The sequence below is a fragment of the Manis pentadactyla genome, chromosome 14 (genome assembly GCF_030020395.1).
Source record: "Manis pentadactyla isolate mManPen7 chromosome 14, mManPen7.hap1, whole genome shotgun sequence".
Lineage (NCBI taxonomy): Eukaryota > Metazoa > Chordata > Mammalia > Pholidota > Manidae > Manis > Manis pentadactyla.
Genome location: NC_080032.1, coordinates 67,313,096 through 67,334,704, shown reverse-complemented (window position 1 = coordinate 67,334,704; position 21,609 = coordinate 67,313,096). Strand labels below are relative to the sequence as shown.

The window sequence follows — 21,609 nt, the reverse complement described above, 5'->3', positions numbered from 1 at the left end:
GATGAGTAACCTGAAGGAGTGGTTAGAACTTGGGGCTTAGAGAACATCGTAACATAAAAAACATTAACTTTGCATGATGATAGCAAACAACGAAGCATGTTAACAAGCATGTAAACATTCACTGCGGCTATCCCCAGAGCTCAGAGCGGAGGGAGTAGGCAACGCCCACTTCCCAGTCTTTTCCAGGAAGGCATTTGACTGCACACTTACAAGCTGCTGCCTAAGAAACTTGCTTCTATTTAGCACACTATATAGGTGCTAACTGCAATCCTTCCTGGAGCCCTAAACAGCTGGTGGGCACTTCCTGCGCCTTCTTCCTCCTACCTGCTTCAACAATAAAACCAGGTTGTCGGTATTTCTTCAGAAGGAGCTTCACAACACATCTAACACTCCAATTTTAAGGGCTGCCATGTGAAAGGTGGGCCACCAAATCACGTATCTCTGAGAGCCAACAGGGCTTGCCTCTGCCTTCTCCCTCCAGCCCACTCCAAATTGCCAGTATCTCCCATGTAGACCTTGTATACATATCTGGGCCCCAAGCTTCTGCAGATGCTGCCCAAGAGACAGGTCCCTGGAAGCCTGGCTCTGAAACCCAACCAAGCATGCATTCACAAATCCCACAAGACTGTAACAAATAAAGAAATAGTTCTTAACAGGTGCAGAAGTACACCCCTCCATGGCTATACATACACTTCCAGTGCAGAAGGAGTGAACAAAAATGCCCATCTTCCAGTTTCTACTGGGAGGGCCCTAATTACATACATACTTTCCCAGCTGCTGCCTGCGGGTCTGGCTTCCAATCAACCTTCCTCTAGGTGTTGACTATGACTCTCGCCTTTGGGACACTGACAGGTCTTGGCACACCCTCAACTGCTGAGGAGGGAGCCACAAACAACAAAGAAGGCAGCTGTGACAATCGCTAAGATTTGAGATACAATTAAGGGCTCAAGCCAGCTGATCATGTCCTAGACGACACCCCTCCATCAAGACGGAGAGAGGTGTCTGCTTTATCAAACGCACGAAAACCAAGACAGAGAGTCAAGAAAAATGAAGAAACAGAGGAACAGGTTCCAAACTAAAGAACAAGATAAAACTCTAGAAACAGACCTTAATGAAATGGAGATAAGTGATTTACCTGATAAGGAGTTCAAGATAACAAAGATGCTCACTGAGCTCAGGAGAACAAGGCATGAAATCAGTGAGAATTTCAGCAGAGAGACAGAATATATAAGAAAGTACCAAACAGAAATCACAGAGCTGAAGAATACAGTAACTGAACAGAACATTTCAATAGCAAGCCAGAGAATGGATCAGCAACCTCAAAGACAGGGTAACGGAATTCATCCAATCAGAGAAGAAAAAAGAATAAAAGAAAGCGAAGACAGATTAAGGGACTTAAGGGACACCATCAAGTGGACCACTACTCTCATGACAGAAGTCCCAGAAGGAGAGAGAGGGGCAGAAAGCTTGTTCAGAGAAACTGGCTGAAAACTTCCCTATCTGGGGAAACAAATAGACATCCAGATCCAGGAAGCTGAGAAAGTTCCAGAAAGGGGACATTCTCTGTCCTCAATTAGCCTGCCTCTTTGTGCCAACCTTTCCTTGGTTTGTACTTAACTTGCCAAAACCTCACTGGATTCTAAATTGTTCCATTGTCATTAAGTTAGGTAACTCTGAATGCCAGTAACAACTGTAGTCCACACTATGCGATTTACTTATGATTTATGCATTTGTTGATTCTTGGATTGTTTCAAATGACTACATCTCATCTTCCCAAAAAAGACTGTAAGTTTTTTAAAAAAGAAAAACTATTCTTAGTATTTCTTTAATACCCTTTAAGTTGACTAGACAGCTGCATGTTATGTGCAATAAATATTAGTTTGTTGGCTAAAATCCACTTTGGTCACCAAAGAACTAACTGTCCCATAACCACTGTTTGTGTCTCACAGATCTGTTTGCCTAATATCTAAACAGACAGTTCTTCCCTCACTTTTATGAAATTAGCCTAATTCCTCTTTCACCATTCATACTTCCTTCATCTCCACATTTCAGCCATCCAGCGCTCATGGCTTCACAATCACATGCGTGGCCATTAAGTGTCTAGTTCAGTTAGGAATCTGAGTAGAACATAAAACCATATGTAGCTGCTTCTTCTTTCATATACAGAGGGAATTCTAGCCCTAAAATTGTGACATATGGTCTTTAATTGAGTTTTTTTGGTGTCTAGATGACTCAGTTAGCTTTAGTTTTTAAATACTTTCCAGTAGTTCCCTTTGAATACAATCTTTGGATTTCAAAGGAGAGGTAACATGATAGAGTGTGAAGCCAGAAAGACCAGGGTTAGGATCTCAGCTCAACTGATAGGGACCACTGGCAAGATGCTTTACCTCTATGAGCCTCAGTTTCCTCATCTGTAAAATGGGTGTCATAACATCTTCCTTTCAATGTTGTTAAGATTAAATATGTGTACATTATCTGTCATATATTGGGTGGTCAGTAAACATTTGTTAAAATGACGATATAGAAAGAAAAGAACCCTCAGGAAAACCCAGCAAACTGTCCCAAAGAGCAGTGAGAGTCCTTGATAAAGGATATAGAATTCCTTTTAGAGTTAAATTATAGCCCCTCCTTCAGTTAAAAAGCTGGGGGTGGAACTTAACAAGGAAGTGGCAATTCTTTTCTAAGCCTTACTTCAGCCTTCAGGCTTAGTGCTAAACCTGAAGAGGCTACACCCAGAGGAATCTTAGATCACAGGAGCCTTCCTAACTGAGAAGCCAGGACAACTAGGTGACAGTACCCTCTTAAGCTCTGTGGAGACTCAGGTATAGAAATATCTTTACTGCCACCTGACCTGAAGCCAGAGAAACCACTGACAGCTTCAGAAACAGGTAACACCAGGAGGCGCCAGTCTTCATTCCGTCTTCCTGGGAAGACACCGCTGGGTCTTCAGTCTTGGTTTTGCTAATGATGCAATCTAACTAGGGGAAACACTCACTGACTTTATTTTAAAGTTCTTATTATGTCTCAGGAAGCAGATGACAGCTAAGAACCTAGTTTATTGGGGTTTCCAGAAAAGCAAAAGCTATTTAGGTTTCTCTTTCATTTTTCCTTTGCCACAGAAAATTTGAGGTAAGTCAGTGAAGAATCTTTACCTGGGAGAATCATTTTTAACATCATGCAGTCGTCTCTCTTTGAGTCTATGACAAGGTATGTGATGACGGGAGAGACAGCCTATGGCCAGGGGCCCATGGAGATGCTGAATTCCTCTTCTAGCACAAGGATGAGGCTGAGGACAGGGACCCCTTGGTTTGAGCCTAGAGTCCTGAGGACCTTGCAGAAACCTGGGCACAAGGTCCAGTCCTGCAGACCCTCTAGAGATGTCCTTGAGTGCAAGGCCCCCGCATTTTGCAATGGGAAACGCCTCTCCTTCCCCCACCCCCACGGGTTCCCCTACCACTTCTGTTTACACTCAGAGACTTAGTCCTTCCTTTAATTAATATGACCTCAGGCACTTGCTCATGCTCTCTCCCCGCCTCTTGTTTAGCTTCATGGTAGGAAGTAGGCATTTTACTTCATTCCTCTTTTCACTCAGGATTAAAGAACGTGTCATTCTTAGAGATGACAAACAGGCAAGAAATGAAGACTCTAAAGTCTTAAGTTTAGGGAACCAGGACAAGGTCAGGCTGCTCCTGAAGTGCATAAGGAAGTACAGGATGCTGAGAAAGGCAGGCTCAAGGCAACCAGACAAAATTGAACTCATAATTTGGCATGCAAAACTCCCTTTGGATAAGCGTCTATACCCATGAGTCACACTCAGGCCTCAACTGTCTATCCAGAGCAATGGAAGTCATCTCTTCCATTGAACAGCCTGTTGCCAAGGGGTCCTACACACCCCTCACTGGGACAGGTAGACGCAGGGTGAATGGAGTGGAGAGTAAGTTCTGTCCAGCTTACTTGGGCCCTAGTTGTACGTAGCAGGTTCTGTGCAAAGAACCAAGCAGCACCTGTTTCCTCTGTATGCTTATCCATGACCTGCCACAGGAAGGGAAGTGAAATCTAACTTCAACAAACAATCCAGAGCTAGAAAAATCCCAAAACTGTGATTGGAAATAACGGGACCTTAGGTGCTTCCCCGTGGTTGTGGCCTTCCCAGCTGAGCTACCTGGGGAAGCAGCACCTTCTCTGCTGATGCCCGGGAGACCCAGGCTGCAGGGAGACCCGAAGGACTCTGGCCATTTAGGGGGTGATGGGAAAGGAACTCTCAAGGAGGGGAAAAGACGCCAGCAAAAGCAGCTCTGTAACCTTGCTGTGGCTGGTTGGCGAGAGTATGTAAATACTGTAGTAAGAGCAGAGTTACATCCACTGTGTCATCAAATTAGAATAAGCCTCATAGGTCTACTAAGCCTAGGACTAAATATCCCCTCCGGGCTCTGAATCAGCCCTCAGGGGCCCCACCTTTCCACAAGCATAAAACTTACGGGTGAAGTTTCTGTAAGCCCCAGGTTGAGCCTTTATTCCCAACAGAAATAGCTGACGGCAGAAGGGATCTAACATATGATAAACTCGCTCACTGCTGCTCTATACTAAGACTTCGCTATAAATGTAACAATAGCTCTCCTTTCATTTACAATGACGGACTGTAGGGGGGAAAAACCTACACTGTTAAATCCATTTGTGTCCCCATGGATTCTTTCAGTTTCCCCGGCCCTGGGCACAGCACCCACCTCCACCTCCGGCAGTTGGGGTCTCCTTACCCAGCTGTTGCCTGACAGCTGAGCTTTCCTCTCCTCACTCATCCTTGGCCTGGCCTGCTGGTTGGACCGACTACTCAGTTTTGGGTAGCCTATAAAACGGCAAAAATCTCGTTTCACAAAGCGGAAGGGCTGTGTGCGCCACCTTGCCCTTTCTGAGGCTGCTCCTGAACCAGCATTTAGCAAACTTGTTTCTTTCCCTTCCCCAGCTACACCGCACACAGTTTTAAAGTCCTCACACTCCATTAGAAAACTTTCGTTCGTTTTTTGTTCTGCTCTATTTCGCTTTTAACTTACACGGAGTTTCTTCAGAAGCTTCGCACGTAGCATCCCACTCGAGGATGCAGTTCCGGCCCCGCCCAGCACACTTCTGGCCTAAGGTGTCCTGAGTGGGCCCGAATCAAAGCAAAGCTTCGAATTAGAAATCTCGCGAATCCTCGCCTGACACAGTCCCACTCTGGTCTCTGGCCTGGGCCGGTTCTCCGCACACCTGGGAGTCGGCGGCCCAGAGTCCGTGCGCATGCGTGGGGGAAAGGGGCGGAGGCGGGAAGGCCGGAGGCCGCAGGTGCTTTGCCGCGAAGTGGAAGTGGCTTCTGCGAGCAGAAGGTCCGCTGTGGCGAGTGATGTGAGTGTTAAATTGGGAGAAAATGAGGGAAGAAAAGTTATCGAAGCCCTGGCATAGGATGGAAAAATGATGAAAGCGGATGACGCACAGTGGCCAGGACCCCCACTTCACATTGTACCTCTCAAGCGTTTGCTTACACCCGCTTGCCTGAGGCGGGTTTGTGGGGCTTAGGAATTGTGGAAATATTTCTGCGTGCGTAGGGGTTTCTCAGGCTTTGCATTTTTGCCCAAGGTGACACTGGGAAATCCAGTTCAGTCCCCTCCATCTGCACCTGATGTTCTGGACCAGCCCCCCGCAGCCCCCTCCCTGCCGCACTTCCATCAGAACTCACCCAGCCAGGGGCCACTGCGTTCTGGGGGCCTGGCCAGGGAGCTGTTCCTCAGGTGAACGGCTTCTGTATCAGCCAGCGTGAGCCCCTTCCAAATAAAGGAGAGGAAACAACCATGGAGACAGGAAGCCCCTCCTTCAAATAGTAGAACCTTCAGGAACAGTTAGAGAATATATGAGGAGGAAACCGAGAACCAAAGAGATTAAGTGACTTGACCAAGGACCTTGCAATTTAGAAGCTGAGCCAGTCCTGACCGTTGGCCTCCAGACACCCAGTGCAATTTATCTGTATGCAGTCCAGTTTATCTGTATCCTGTCACGCTCGAAGTCTCTGCAGTTATTGTCCTGTTTCTTTTTAAGTTGGTCCTAGTTTGAGATAATACAGTGGAAAGAGAAAGAGGAATATGACAGCCATCCCATTAATATCACTACATCTGTTTAATAAGCCGGTAAACATATGCCTACATATACCAAAAGACAGTATTAACATAGGACTATTAAAGGAAGGGGACCTAATTAAGAGCCACCTCAATGACAGACTCAGAGGAACTGCGATGTCTGTAGTACAAGAAAAAACATAGTAGTCACCTTTTTTTTTTAAATATGGAATGCTTCACAAATTTGCATGTCATCCTTGCGCAGTGGCCGTGCTAATCTCTGTATCGTTCCAATTTTAGTTATGTGCTGCCAAAGCGAGCACGGTAGCTACCATTTTTGAGCCAGGTTCTGTGTTGAGATTTCTCATGCATTATCTTATACCCTCACAATATCCCTCCAAGATAACATATTTTCAATTTACCCCCAAGAAGCTCAAGTTCAGGGAGGTGAAATAACGTGCCCAATACAGCTGGTCATTGGTTAGGTCAGGAAGCCCACGCTGTTTTCCAGAATATCCACTATCTAGGAAATTTTAGTCCAGTGAGAGTCGGTATGTCTGGGCTTTCTGGCCTCTGGGACTAAAAAGAATACGTGGTCCTCACTATGTGACAAAAGAATGCAAGGCAGATTATTAATAAGAAATTATTTCCCAGCAAGAAACCAGAAAAGGGATTATTTCATGAAAGCTAAAATTAACAAAGTCAGTTCATTATATCCATCCAGTTATTCATATGGAAATAAAGGTGAGGTCCTTCTACCCCATCATTTTCCTGCTGAGCTTTCCAAAACATGCCTGTGATCACATCACCCTCCCACTCAAAACTTTGAAAAGCTCGCCATTGCCTCCAACAATGCTCTTCAAATTTTGTAAAAATAGCAGGATTTTTTTTCAGATGAAATCTTGCATGGAACACCAAATATGGCAAGAAACAAGCAAAACTGTAAGCTTGAGCAGATGGCAAAGTTTGGGAGAGGGAACAGGAAGGGTCAGGGACCCCAAACATTGCTCGCTTCCTCCTTGGCCCATCTACCTCTCCCAAGAAGACTTTTAATTGCTGTCCACTGTTTGAGGCTCCTTTTTAAATGTACTGATAGAGCAACAGAGAATATGCAAAGCTTTCAGCCCCACATTCAAAGGTCCCCGTAATCTGGCCCGACTGCCATTTCACTTGTTGTCCCACTACCTCCCTGAGCCCCAGCTGTCTACACAATGCCTGTTTATGCTATTCCACTTCTCTAGCTGCTCTTCAAACACATCCTAAGTTCACCTTTCATCTAACTTCTTCCAGTCCTGTTCTTAACCCCGATACCCACTCACCCATTAAATCCTTGCAATCTTTCAGGGAGCCTCGGCTTGCTCTCTATTTGCAGCCGTTGATTCCTCCCCACACCAGCCATCTGACCTCTGGTGTACCACCTACGTCGCCCTCTTTGGACTTACCCATGTACCTGTCTCTCTTCCTCATCTCTATACGACTGAACTTTCAGAAACAACCCTGGCTCTGCCCTTGCCTCCCCATGTAAGTAAAATCAGGTGCTCAATAAATGTTCATGGAATTGCACCCCTGTATCTCCTGAACTCCCAGGGGTAGACTGCCCACAGGTACAAGGACATATGTGGACTTTGTTGTTGCAGGCCAGCCATGTGTACCACCAGTGAGTGTGACCTGGAGGAGATCCCCCTGGATGATGATGACCCAAATAGCCTAGAATTCAAAATCCTGGAGTTCTATGTCAAACAGCATGTCTTCAAGAACAACTCTGCTGTCTTCTCGCCAGAGTGGTTGAGAACAAGAAGCTTGTCCCAGAAAGAACTGGGAGTTGCTCAACAAACGAGTCAGGGACACAGGTGTCATGGGCTTGCAGAAATTCCCAACCCAGTGAGAAGCCCATAATCCTTGCCAAGAAAAAGTCATCTTGGAGAACATTTTTTGGAGTAGTGGAGAAAGAGGAAGATTCTCTGAGGTCTCTACAGAGATCCATCGTCAGGTTTAAAGGACAGTGCACCTTGAGAGTGGACGTCAGAGTCAGTCAGGGTCCAGGTCCCTTTCTAACGTGGAACGGTGCTTAAAGCACGAAGGTAGGTTTCGGATTCTCCCGCAGCAGCATCTCTGCTCTTTGCGCGCGTGCTAGTTCCTCTTCTCCTCACTAATAATGCGCCCTTTGGTGGGGCGCTCACTGAACTTCAGTTTCCCAACTTACTAATATTCAGTAACAATTACTCTCCTTCTCTCAAGACTAAGCAGGAAGGAAGAAGGTGGCAGTAAAGGGTGATGGGACTGGATTTCTCTGCTGTCTATAAATAAGCTTGCTGCCCAAATTCCAAATCCTCTATGTCAGAGGCCAGTACACAGGAAAGCGCCCTAGACGGGTTCAGGCTTTTGCTCTTCCTGAGGGAAGCCAGCTCACCTCTCTGGGCCTCTGTTTTTCCATCTGTACATTGGGGTAGCCCACACTCCCTCCCTCTTAAGGTGAATGGAAAGATCAGGTAGCTATATACAAAAATACTCTTCAAAGTATAAGCCACCCAAAGAAAACAACTCAGAAGCATTTTGACAAAATCTTCCCTCAGTGGGACAAAACATATGTTATTGAATACAACGTTTTCCCGAAGGGCTTTATCACAGAGCGTTGCGCTTCATCCACAAACCTTGGCAAAAGCATCTTCTTCCCGTTCAACAATGCCCAGTGACCAATGCCCAGATTTGAAAAGAAACCCACCCTCTCCTGCTGGGCTGGTCAGTAATCAGTCAACAGGGGGCAGTAATGTCTCAGTTTTAAACTATGTCCCGGCTTAGCGGGAGAAGCAGCCCAGCTTTAGGTCATTCACCTGGATCAAAGAAACTTCCATTCGTGAGACTTAGAGTTTTTAGAACAGGAGGAGTCGGGGTCGGGATCAGGTGGGGAAGTCCTCCTTGGCCCAGCCTGTCGTGGGACCCCAGGCCCCTCCTGCAGGGGGCGGCAGCTGAGCTCTGGAGCCAGCAGAGCAGTTGGGGGGCACCTGAAGTGACACCTGCTTCCCTGCTCGGCTACTTTGCCAGGGGACAGAGGACGCTTCTACAGACCTCAATCTTTTGGTCTCTTGAGATAAAAGATTCTGAATTCCCATACTACTCAAGTATCACTTGGCCTTTTTTTTGTTTTCTAAAATTTCAAGCTATTTCTTGAGATATATATAGATTTCCCTAAAAAAGTAGAAATGGGTGCCTCCTAAGGAGACTTAGCTTTCAACATGTATGTGCAGCTTATCCTCCCTCCTCGCCTTTCTATTTCCTTGCTTGCTTTTGTTTTTCCACTTTCAGAAGTTTTATTATATTCATACTTTTGCTGTGTTTATTCTTGTAGATCTGCACTTGATTTCAATGTTTCCATTGTTTTTATTGAAGTATATTTGACCTACCGTGTCAGTTTCAGGCGTACAACATAGGGATGTGATGGTGATACATATTATGGAATGCCCACCACAATTAAGTGTGATGATCAGCTGTCACTGTACAAAGTTATTCCAGTATTATTGACTATATTCCCTATGCTGTACTTCTCATCCCTGTGGCTTATTTATTTTATCATTGGAAGTTTGTACCTCACTACCCCCTTCACCTTCCTTTCTTTCTTGTTCGGTCAATAATGTAGGTGGTCATGTTGTGTGTGACTCAAGAGGGCCTTGATTTCTATTTCTACTTTGCCACATGTAAATCAGAGCTTAGCAGCTGGTGTCTTTTAACCAAAGGTCACAGTTTAGCCTGTGCTACCATTTCCAGGACTCAGGCACCAGGCTTAAGTGAGAACTATGAGGTTATGTCCCAACACCAAAGTCTAGTAGTGAGAGGCTTTAGGATGCAGGAAAATGGGCATCAATACCAATTTTAGAGACTCTGAGCCCAGGTTCTTTTACATGTGCACCTTGTGTTGCCCCACAGCTCTGACTCACTCCATGTGGAATGTGGCAGTTAAGATAGTTCTGCAACACATAGTAGGAAGTTCAAGTAACTCTGGCTTAAATAACACAGAGGCTATTTTTGTCTCCCATATAGAAGACCAAAGTGTGGCTGCCCAGGCCCAACAGCAGCTCCACCAGCACTGGGGAATTCTTAACTCTGCCACCCCGCAGCTAGTGACTTCCCACCTCAAAGTCACCTATTTTGCAAGGGGACTGCTTTGAATCCAAGTTCAAACACAAAGACAGAAGAAGCAATGGAGAGACAAAGGGGTGGCTTTTTAGATATTTCAGCTCCCCTCGAGAGAGCTTTCTTGAAACCGCACTCAACTGCTTACATCTCGCTGCTGGCCACTCCTTACTGCAAGGGAAGCTGGGAAATGGAGTTTTTTCAGCTCAGTCCATTGCTCCGCTGACGTTTCAGGGTTCTGTTGCTAACGAAGAAGGAAATAGGAACTGGGAAATAACAGTCTCAACGCTATGGAAATCTCTCTCAAACTCCCTGCCTCTTCTCTTTAAAGCAAATGCCTCAGGACAAAGGCTGACACACTTTTTGAACCCTGCTCTCCTTGGCCCCACACTATCCCCCAAAAACAGGCCTCAAGGGATGGGCAGGCTGTCTGTCCTCTCCCTACCCCCATCCAGTGTCCCTTTGCCTACCAACTCTGACAAGAAGGAAATCTTTTATTTTTGCAGTGTCTAGAATTAAGATGTTCAAATGGGAATCTTCATTAGTGCTAGTTCATCTGAGTTTGAATGCGTTTGCTTAGTTTTTCCTGCACAAGTTTCCTTTGCATACCCACCAATTTGTGGAGATCAATACACTGTACAAGGATAGGCTGACTGTGTACTTCTGGGCCTGCTGGCCTTATGACGGCCCTGCCACACGGTGGGGCTGGAGTATGAGGAGACGCAGCCTCTGGGGCCCTCATCTGCCTGAGTGTGAGCTGGGCGTGGGGCAGCTCCCGAGGAAAGAGCATGTGCTGCTCACCCCGGACAGGCTGCGCAAGGTTACACAGGCAGGGAATACAAGCTCCGCTGTCCTGTCTCTGTGCCGCCCTCTGGCTTTGGGACCTAGACTCCTGCCATTTCCTTGCCGGAGGCCTTGGGTGACCAGCGTTCAAGCACAGGCTGGGCCACACTAAGCTGATTTAAAATGGCAAGTATATTTGTTTTGGTTGTTAAAATGTGAAGGAAATGCATCAATCCCTTTCTCTGCTTCTCTAATTCTCTCCTTTTCTGTTTTCAAACCCTGTGGATGGAGCATGAAACATAGGACTTTTCAAAGAAGCCATTATGCCTTTTTTTTAACGGAAGGCATTATGGATCAAGTGTTAGTTGCCATGGCTTTCCAGTGAATGTCCAGAGGGTGAAAGGAGGGCACCAAGGCCCTGGGGAGGAATCCAGGGTGAGAGGGCCAGAGGTCCCCTTGGCAGCCCCATAGGATGGCAGAGTTTGCCTTTCATGGGGCACAGGCCTCTCTTATCTATCCTGATGTACAAAGCCCAACAGTCCCCCCCAACACACCAATCTTTTAACCAAAATTCCACTCTGTTACTTTATTCTAGTCTGTAAATTAAATTGTTTTTCAAATATCACATGATATGGCCGCTCCGTATGGCTCAAAGACAGAGTTTGTACAGGTTTCTACTAGGTAGGAAACTAGTGATGAATCAGCAATGAAAATCTTACTCCCAAATAACTCAGCACTACCACCTGCCTTCTCCACTGGACCCCATCCCTGGCCAGGGGCAAAGCTGACTGGTCTCTCACAGGCTACAACTAAGGGGACCAAAGCCATTTAAGCCTTCAGGTCCCCAAATGCATTCACTCTTCTGTAATTAAGTGTGCAAGTCATGGCAATACTTTTCCTGAGTGTAAATTCTACAAGGCTGTGGGTTGTACTTTATGCATCCTCGTTTACCTAACAGCATTAATTGGATGTTCCCAGGCAAACTTGGAGGAGCCAGGAGATACATGACCACATGAGCCACGGGAGTTCAGTGTTTACCTGGTGGTGGCACGAGTGCTGGACATGGTCCAAGAGCAGGGGTATTTCTCTTCCCTTAGTGACTAACCCCCAAAGACTTGTGGAACTACTGAATGCCCTCCTATGCACATAGGAGCCAGCTCTCCAAGATATAAAGGATGTCCAAAAAAAAAGAGTAAAAATAAAGGCATCATGAGCACTCCCTCAAACTAAGAACTGGGCGCTCCCTTCTGTGTTTCTTCCGTTGCAAACTAGAAAGAGGACCCTAATTTTGCAAGACTTCAAAAGGAGGGTGCAGATGGGTGGTTGTTTCAAGGTGGCTATCATTTCTCTGCATGCTCCTCCCTGCATACCCACCCCAGGGCACTTTCCTTGTCTTTTCATTTCGGGTAACTGCATATACCAGTTACCTAGACCAAGTTCTGGGAAGGGCTCTTAGCACCATTTTGTCTTGTTTCAGCTGCACACCCCAAAGTTGTTTGCATTGCCAATCGAGTTGCTGAAATTGTGTATTCCTGGCCACCGCCATAAGAGCTCCCCTACCAGGGAGGAGGCTTCCAGTTGGAAGGGAGATTGGTGGTCTGCCATGGCCCCCAGCCCCAGAGCCTCCAGCTGAGAGCTGAAAGTTCTAAGAAAGGTAAACTTCCCTTGGAGTATTTGTGCTGGGCTGAATGTTTGCCGGGCAGAGGTATACGAGCACTTACACGTTTCTTCAGCTCAGGACGCTGCAACTCCAGAAGCCCGGCTGCCGGGGACTAAGGGCCTGACATTGGCCTGGAGAGAGCAGCTCAAGCCAAAGGGAGTGTGCAGATGGCCAGCTTCACTGCGAAGGCCGAAATAAAGTCTTCTGCTGAGGGAGAGGAGGAAGTACACAGGGTGCACTCCACCTTGTCCATGGGGAACATGCAGCATCAGATTTAGTCATGTTAGTGATGCCCGAGGACCAGCGTGCTCATGGGAGTGCACTGGTTGTAGGGGGAGCATCAGCCCACTGATTTATGCTGTTGCCTTGGCCTCCTGTGAAAAAGCAGGGTTTTGTCAGACACCGGCTCTGGTGCAGAACATGTTGCAGAGCTAATGAGCAGCCACCAGCCTGGGTCAGCTGTCAGCAGAACGGTAGCTCCAGCTAGGACTGTAGGTCCCACCCAACAGCAGGAATTCTGCAGTTGAGAAGAGCGGGGCCAAGCGCCACAGGAGGAGCAGCTCAGTCCTGCCTTCCCTCACCGAGGACAATCCTCTCAGCTCTCTTTCCCTAAACTCCAGTTGGCGGTGGGGGGCAGAGGGACTCTGGGTGGGCAGCACACTAAAGCACAGGGCAGAAGTTCTCTCTCCAAATTGGAGTACTGGAGTCTCACAGCGCCGGAAGCAGAGGGCAGAGTTTGTCCGGGCCGTGCTGTACTGTGGGGACCACGGCTGCTGCAGGAGCTGAAGGTGAGGGGCTGGAGGACAGGAGGGCCTTTCTGAGCCTGCTAAGAAGCAATCTCATGTGTGTCTGGGCGGTATAAAGCAATACCCCTAAGCCACGCTGAAGCCAGGGCTGTTTTCCACTCCGGTCCCCTGGGGCAGCAGCTTTCCCTGAGAGGCAGCATCGGGTAACAGCGACCCACGGGCTGTGCAGACACGCATGCTCACCTTTCCCAAGTGACCTGAGTATCACGCGTCCCGTGTACCTGCCCTTCACTAGACCTTCTTGGGACATGATGTGCTGGATTCATTTCCTGGCCTCTCTTTCCCTCTTATCTGGGACAAACATGAGGACACCATGACTTCAGAGATTGGCCATAAGTTAAAAATTCTGTTCTCTTAGTAACTGGCTTTCCTCTGTTGGGATTCTGTTTCATAGCGATGACCGTCTCCCTCATGTTTAGTTAGTAGCATGTTGTGAGGCAAGAAAAATCCTCCTCCCCTCCCCGTTCCAGCACGCACAGCACACACCAGCTACAGCCGTCTCTCTCTCTGCCTGCCTTTGGGGTGGGAGAATTTATCAGTTTTATGCATTTATTCCCCACCTTGTTGTAAGGGATTAGCATATAGAGTGTACACTAAAGTAAGATAAATTAAATTTATGAAAGATAATGTAAAAAAGAAACAATAGCGGAAAACGAGGTGGGCTTAGGAATGAGTTTAATTCCCAAAATGCAGGCCTGGAAGATCATGTCCTCCCTTAGATCGAGGCCATGAATTTGGCTCTACACTTGCCAGCAGCTCACACAAAGCGGGTATATGATCAAATAGGGGATTTACGGTGTCCATATGGAAAAAGCACTGTGTGCTCAGGAGAAGCCTAAAGACCAGAGAGAAATTTCTCCTAAATATCTGCAGTGATAGGATCGTGTGTAGTGGAACTAATGTCTTCAGCAGCATTCGTACAGTAACTAGAGTGATGAAGTTCATGGTGGGAACAGGACTCTAAGGGAAGGAGGAGCGGCAGAAAGGAGGGGCCTGGGGGAGAGGGATGACTCGTGCCTGGTCAGCAGAGGCGAGGTAAGATTTAATCTGCTGAGAATTACAAAGCACATGTCTTCCTCAATCCCTGACCAGGCCACAAGCCTCATCACTGGAAAAATTTAAGGTTATCTTTTTACTTAAAAAAAAAAAATAACTGGAATTTCCCTGTGACAGATGATGATGACTAAATAATAGCCAGAGTCGTTGAGGTGCTGAAATATTCTGGGGATCATTTGGAAAAGGAAGTATGGAGCTTCTTGAGTTCATGTGGTTCCATTCTGTGCCCGCATAGTGTTACATGAGAATGGAATTGGGGTCCAGGTTGTATTCCTTTTCAAAGTTCTGCTTTCCACTTAGTCCTAAATTTTATTTCCCTTGGAGTCAAAATTCTTCACGCTGGCCGCATCTCAAAAATGAATCATTTTGGAATACATAAGTAAACCTTCTGGAGCCTTCTTGGAATTTTTGGAAATGAGAACTATAACTTTGTTATTGCAAAACACCAATAAATTAAAATTTGCTGAAGAGAAGTATGAATCTAGTTGTCCATGTAACTGATCCTCAGGGAAGTTTAGACTGACTCTTGCATTTGCCCTGCAGCCTGGATATCGGTGTCCCACAGCTATTCCAAGGCTGGAGTCCATCCTGAAATCTCCCCTTAGAATGGCTGGCCTCTTCTCTGTTCAAGGTTGCTCTTAGCTATTTGGCCAGGGAGGCTGGTGTTACTTGGAGAACTTTGCATATCCTGCCACTTAGCAGTTGAGACCCTTCATTCCAGGTGGGGAGATGTGAGGGTGCCTTCAGATGGAGCTGGGCAGGCCCCCACTGGAGTCAGGAGGGTTTCTGAGCGTGACCTCTCCCATGTCTGCCACCTGCAGATTGCTGAGTAGTCTCTGGGGCCTGTCAGTCGGGCTGGCTAGGAGAGCCACTTCCTTGTTTTGCTATGATCCACGGGGAGGAAGTCAGGCGCCGTGGGGCTTCTGCGGGAGGGGGAAGCAGCACTGCCTGGCCAGCCGCCCTTCCCCACTGCAGCGTGCTCGCTGCCTCCTGTCATGCCTGTCAGCGGTGTGACCAGAGGTGACCGGGAAGGTGAAGGGCATGTGAGATGGTGCAGAACGAGAAACAGTGAGAAAACCAGGGATATCAGACTAAAGAAAGAGGAGGGGTATGTGAGCTTTGGGGCCACAGTAGAGGTGGACAGGGCTGCAGAGGAAGCAGGAAATAGAACATGGTTTAAGGACACCCCTGTGTTTCTCCAGAACTAGGATCAGTGGATACGAGTTATGGGGCAATTTATTTCACCCCATTTTAAGAGTTAACTTTCTAACACTCAGGGCTGCTCACTGGGGCCAGGAGCTGGCTGCCCTGTGAAGGAATGATCTTCCTGTCACAAGGAGAATTTCTAGTAGATGCCAGCCAACAGTTCAGCCCGTGAAATGGGAGGGGACTATTAGATGTCCTCCAGCGATCTCTGCAGCTGGAAGGTCTGTGTCTCTCATGGCAACCTCCTTCCTGGCCTCCCTAAGCAGTGACTTGCAGTAGGGTGGGGAGGCCAGGGACAGGAGGCGGCATGAAGGTGACCCCGCGGGGTACAAAGAAAGATGTTTCTTGTTCGCCCCACAAATGACCACTTGTGAAAACGTCTCTTTGCCTGATGTGCTCTCTTCATTATTTATGTAGGAAACATGATTTTTCCGGTAGAGGCCTCTAATAGGAACCCACAGGTGTGAGTTGCTGTGAGGAGGTGAGTTCCCACCAGAGTGGGACAGTGACACTGAGGAGGGGCTCCCCATGGCCACAGAGTGTCTTCAGGGGGGCTCATCCCACCTCCCTGGATCTCCAAGGGGCATAGTGGGAGGAGCCAGGTTCCCTGTGGGAGGGGCTTCTTTCGAGCGTGGAATTCTTTAACTGTTCTGGCAAAGTCCAGGCTCCTGGTCACCCAGTGAGGTTTTGAGTCTAGCCTCTTCAGCTGGGTCACTGGTTAAGAGGAGTCTCTATTGGTATGGATGACACTGGTCCTCCTGTCTCAGATTTATGGCTCAGATATGCCTCTTATGGTGCCTGAAAGTTTGGGGGGTGTTAGCTGGGTTCCAATAAAGGACATGGCCCCACCAAAATCTTTATGGAGCATCCGACCCATCCCCAGAATATCCCACTTAGAAAAAATATTTGTTGAAAACCTGTTTAGCTCATCATTCCTCAAGGGTAGAGCTAGAGGATTTCCAAATGAACATTTCCCGGCCCACTAAGAAATTCCTGCTTTCTCCTGACAACCATGTTAACAGACATTCCAAGAATGGCTTTACATGAATGTGATATATGTCTTTATGACACATGTGGCTCTGCTTTTTCAAAAGAAGCAGAGGTGGTGTTGGTTTCTCTAAAAGGTATAGCAGTCCAAAGGAGGTAAAGCAGAGATACAAGGTTCAAGAGTGGGGCACAAAGTAAGACAGATCATTTAGAACAATGGAAAACGGTGGATGGATTAGGTGTTTGTCTTTTTAAAGTTAACACATGCTCCTCGGGGTCTTCCCTGTTGTCCTTGTGCTCTTGCAACATCGTGACTACTTTCTTACATTTCCAGAGCACTTCTTCCACATCACGCACTATGCTAAGTAAGTGTTTTACTCAATTATCCTATAGAGTAGGTACCATCATCATTGGAGTTTAGAAATGACAAAAACGGATACTGAGAGGTCAATTCATTTCCCCAAGATTGCACAGCTGGTAAGAGGCAGAGTGGGGGTCTCAGCCAACACAATCATCTCCAGGCTTCAGATTCTATCCATTTTACAACCTCTCACAAAGCCCTTGGCACTGTATTGCAGTTGTCGGTAGACGGTGAGCCCTTGCGTTAGGGCCTGGGTCTTAATCATCCACACCACATGCCCATTGTAAATTTGCAGGAAACACTGATGAAATGTTGGATGAATGGACTGTTCACTTTTACTATTGACTTGTCCCAGTGAAATGAATTCACAGAGCAGGTACGTGCCTGCAGGACAGCGTTCCACGGGTGAAACTACAATTCAGGGTTTTTCCGTTGGGTGTTTAGAGCGCACTGTTGAGCTAAATAGTCAATCCCACTGGGTGGGCCAAGCTGCTCTGCTGAATGTTTATCCTCTTGTACACAGTTGAAGAGAGACAAGACTTTGATGAACACCTTCCAGGACAGGCTGTCCTACTCTGTTTTCAAGACCATCACAGAGCAGTTCCTAAGGGGAGTGGACACCAGGGGAGAATCGGAGGTCAGAGCTCAGGGCTTTAAGGCTGCCCTTGCAATAGACGTTGCAGCCAAGCTCACCGCTGTCGACAACCACCCCATGAACAGGGTCCTGGGCTTTGGAACCGAGTACCTGAGAGACAACTTTTCGCCCTGGGTCCAGCAGCATGGAGGATGGGTAAGTGCATCCTGTTTAAAGATGAATCTTCCCAAAATTCAGAGGAGATGGATGGAAAATTGTTTTATTTAAGTAAGGGAATATGTCTTTCAAGCCACCTCATGGGGTTAGGACACTTGAGTGGCAAGAGATGTATCCCATTGATGGGAACATACTTTTCATGATTATCTTGACCTTCAATAAATAGTGTGCTCCCAAACGGTATGTGGAGTGTGTGTGTTGGGGAGAGGGACTGGTCAGATGTAATATGAAATGAAGAGATGTTGAAAATGTAAAATGTTTAGACAGATATAATTTGTGTTTTTCACCAGTTTTTCAGGCAACCAAAGTCTGGCAGTGAAACAAGAAGAGGCAGACGGTTCCCTACCCTCTCAGGTATTGGCAGTGCACAGGGGTGATCCCCAGGCAGAGACTTGGGGCTTGTGACATTTTATCATTGCTGCTTGGACCCAGCCATTTTGACAGGGAACATCTTGATTTCAGCTAAAAAAAGCAGTTAAATTTTCATTTGTTTTTAATTACATGTCATCAAGCAGAACAGACAGCTTCATCCCCATGCCTTAGTCTCAACCCCTCTCCCATCCTTTATCCCCTTTCCTTGAGATTTCCTCAAAACTGCCATGTTAAATGGCTGCACAAGGGCAACGTTGTATAAATGCCTTACCCCATAGCTTTAAATCTCAATAGGTCTAGAGCACTTTTGTCTATTCAAGCCCTTCACCAGAGGACAGGCCTTTGCTCCACACTATCCTTAGTCCTCTTCCCCCTAGAATCCAGGGACCAGCAGCAGGTTTAAGGCTGCCCTAGACATGGCCTGTATGGCCCTGGAGCCTCCAAACAGGCTTGATGTCTTTGCTACCAGAAGGAAAGAAGAGGTCCTCTCACCTAAGGGGCTGATGTGCCCACCATGGTCTTCAGCAGCTGCCCATTGCACTTACCCAGTCTTCCTTTCTTTCCTATTTTCCACTTTTGTACCATGCTTCCAAGGATATCAGTGAAGACAACCCACAAAAATGGGAAAAAAATATTTGCAAATTTTATATCTAAAAAGGGACTTAATATTCAGAATATGTAATAAACTCTTAACAATAAAAGACAAACCCAGTTTTCACAATGGGCAATGGATTTAAATAGACATTTCTCCAAAGAAGATATACAAATGAGCAAGGAGCACATGAGACGTTGCTTGCTTGGCAGCTTCATTTCAGCATGAGGGGAATGTAAATCAAAACCACAATGAGAGACCATTTCACACTTTCTAGCAAAGCTAAAATAAAAAGACAAGTGTTGGTGATGATGTGGATAAATTGGGACCCCCATCCTGGTTCAATGCACCATTGCTGGTAGGTCTAGCAATGGTCTAGCCCCTTTGGAAAGTAATTCAGCAGTTCCCTGAAATGTTAAATATAGTTACCAACTCCACTCTTAGGTACATGCCCAAGAAAATTGAAAAGAAATGTTCACATAAGAACATTGACATGAATGTTCATAGCAGCACTCATTACTCAGAATAGCCAAAAAATGGGAACAGCCAAAATGTTCATTAATGATGAATGATGAATGAAGAGACCACAAGTGGTATATCCATACAAGGGAATATTATTCACCCATAAAAAGGAGGAAAGTACTAACAAATATATGAACCCTGAAAACATTATGCTAAGTGAAAGAAGTCAGACAGAAGGGCCATATATTATATCACTCAATTTATATGAAATGCCCAGAATAGGCAAATCTGTGGAGTCAGATGAGTGGTTTCCTGGGGCTTTGAGGAGAGGGAATGGGTGGTGACTGATAGACAAGGACCTTCTTTTTGTGGTGATGAAAAGTTCTAAAATCAGAGGTGATGGTGGCTATACTGTGAATATACTAAATAGAATATACTAAAAGCCACTGAATCATGTACTTTTAAAAGGATGAATTTCATGGTATATTTCAGTAAATCTGTTATGAAAAATGGGAGTCCTAATTCTAGTAAGCCAATAAAAAGAGAAAAGAAAAAAGAATACAGACATTTTTATTTACTTATTTTTAAAATTTGACTGCTGGTGCTACAGAGAAAGTTAGTTCCAATTAGAGAAAATATATGGATTTTTCAGTAGAAATCATAAAGGGAATTTGGAATTTTCAAAGGCATTAGAATTTGATGGCAGTAGTTTTTTATCGTTTGTAGTTTCAATTCAAAATTTATTAGTTTACTTTTCCAAGTCATCATAAATCCTAACCTTAAGTCTTGGCCACAGTGAGGTTTAATTTGAAGCACACAGCTGGAAAGAGACAGAGGGAGGAAACAGAGTGAGAGCAAGGACTCATTTTCCCAAAGTAATGGAGAAAGAGTTGCAAAGTGAAGGATGTTGATAAGGGAATATTCATGAGTTGGTGAGCTGTGAAAGGGTGAGAGGGATGTGGATGAGACCTGTGCTCAGCCCCCCTGCAGAGGAAAGAGAGACGACACTGGGCGGCCAGCCTGCAGGAACTTTCACTGGCCCCACGTATCTTGGTGACCCTCTGGGGTGGACTTGCAGTGGTGTGGAGGGAGGAACACTATACCATGCACAAGTTTTCCAGGAGCTCAGACATCCCAGCTATCTCAGTATCCTGTGTCTCCTGGGAGTGTGAGACCATGTATTGGATGCCTCTTAGTATCTCTCATAGCTGCCGTTACTGTAACATACATCGTAGATGTTCAGCCAGTACTTGTAGAATAATAAATGAATCAATTGAATGAATAGCAACTCAATCTGCAAAGCATGCTAAATAAACTACCGTGAGATTTTAATTTACTCCTTGGCCCTTTTTCCTCACTGTGGAACACTGTCACATAGTTACCTGCCTTCCTGCGATCTCACCATTCCACAGCACTTTGAAAAGAGAACTTTGCCATAGTCATGAACCTTTCAGTATCTGCTTTTCTGAATGTTAAGTACAGTATCAAAGCATTTTTCCCATCCAGGCTGTTCCCTCTGGATGTATAACATAAATCCTCAGCCGATGTTTTCCTTTCAGGCATACCAAGAATGCCAGCCACCTTTCCAAACCTCCCCCAACCTCCACAAAGTCTCCGGGCCTCGGGTCAGGCCTGGGATAAGAAAGCAGAGTTAACGGGCATATGCTTTCACTTCCACAGTGAATCAAACTTGGAATTTTAAGAATCTATTTCTTTTTTTCCTCTCTAGGAAAAAGTGCTTGGGATATCACATGAAGAGGTAGACTGACACATCTGAAGGTCTATAATCTGGAACATTCGTGCAGCAGTGGGCCGGTGTGCATCACCCTCAGCATAGACTACAGGAGAAAATTTAAATGGACAGGCAGATGGAGCCTCGGGTTTTCAAAACCATCATTCCTGTGAGCAAGAGGCAGCAGAAGAGTGTTGCTCCTGTCCCACGGATAGACGGTAGTAGCGTGGCCCTTGACATCCATGTTTTCTGGGCCCTCCTTTGAGTGGGTGAGGAAGTCTGGAAAGATAAGTGGAATTTCGCCTTCCAGATATTCGCAACAGAAGCCATCATCCTGCCTCTGTTGGCCACTTTAGGGAAAGTGTGTTCTAGATATTTGCTGTTCCCATGAGAGGAAAATGATAAATTGTGCATGTTTCTACTCTTCAGTTTCCATTACTATTTATTTTTAAAATTAAACGAGGTCATCAACATTTTGATTTTCCTCTTAGCTTTCTTTATAAGGAATGTGCTGTCATTGGTTCAGATACAACACATGTATAGACACATATATTGTCTTCTATATAAGTTTAT

The 21,609-nt window shown here is 46.1% G+C and overlaps 1 protein-coding gene, 1 non-coding gene and 1 pseudogene across 2 annotated transcripts in view; 2 read left to right on the top strand and 1 right to left on the bottom strand.

Annotated features, from left to right (window-relative positions):
• LOC130680517 (uncharacterized) overlaps positions 1–21,609 on the top strand; it is a 634,026-nt gene that overhangs the window by 326,822 nt on the left and 285,595 nt on the right. The window lies entirely within an intron of this gene.
• On the top strand, positions 2,708–21,570 carry LOC130680524 (apoptosis facilitator Bcl-2-like protein 14; annotated as a pseudogene).
• Positions 6,301–6,403, bottom strand: LOC118917116 (U6 spliceosomal RNA). Its single transcript, XR_005026684.1, has one exon. It is a non-coding gene; the product is annotated as a U6 spliceosomal RNA (small nuclear RNA).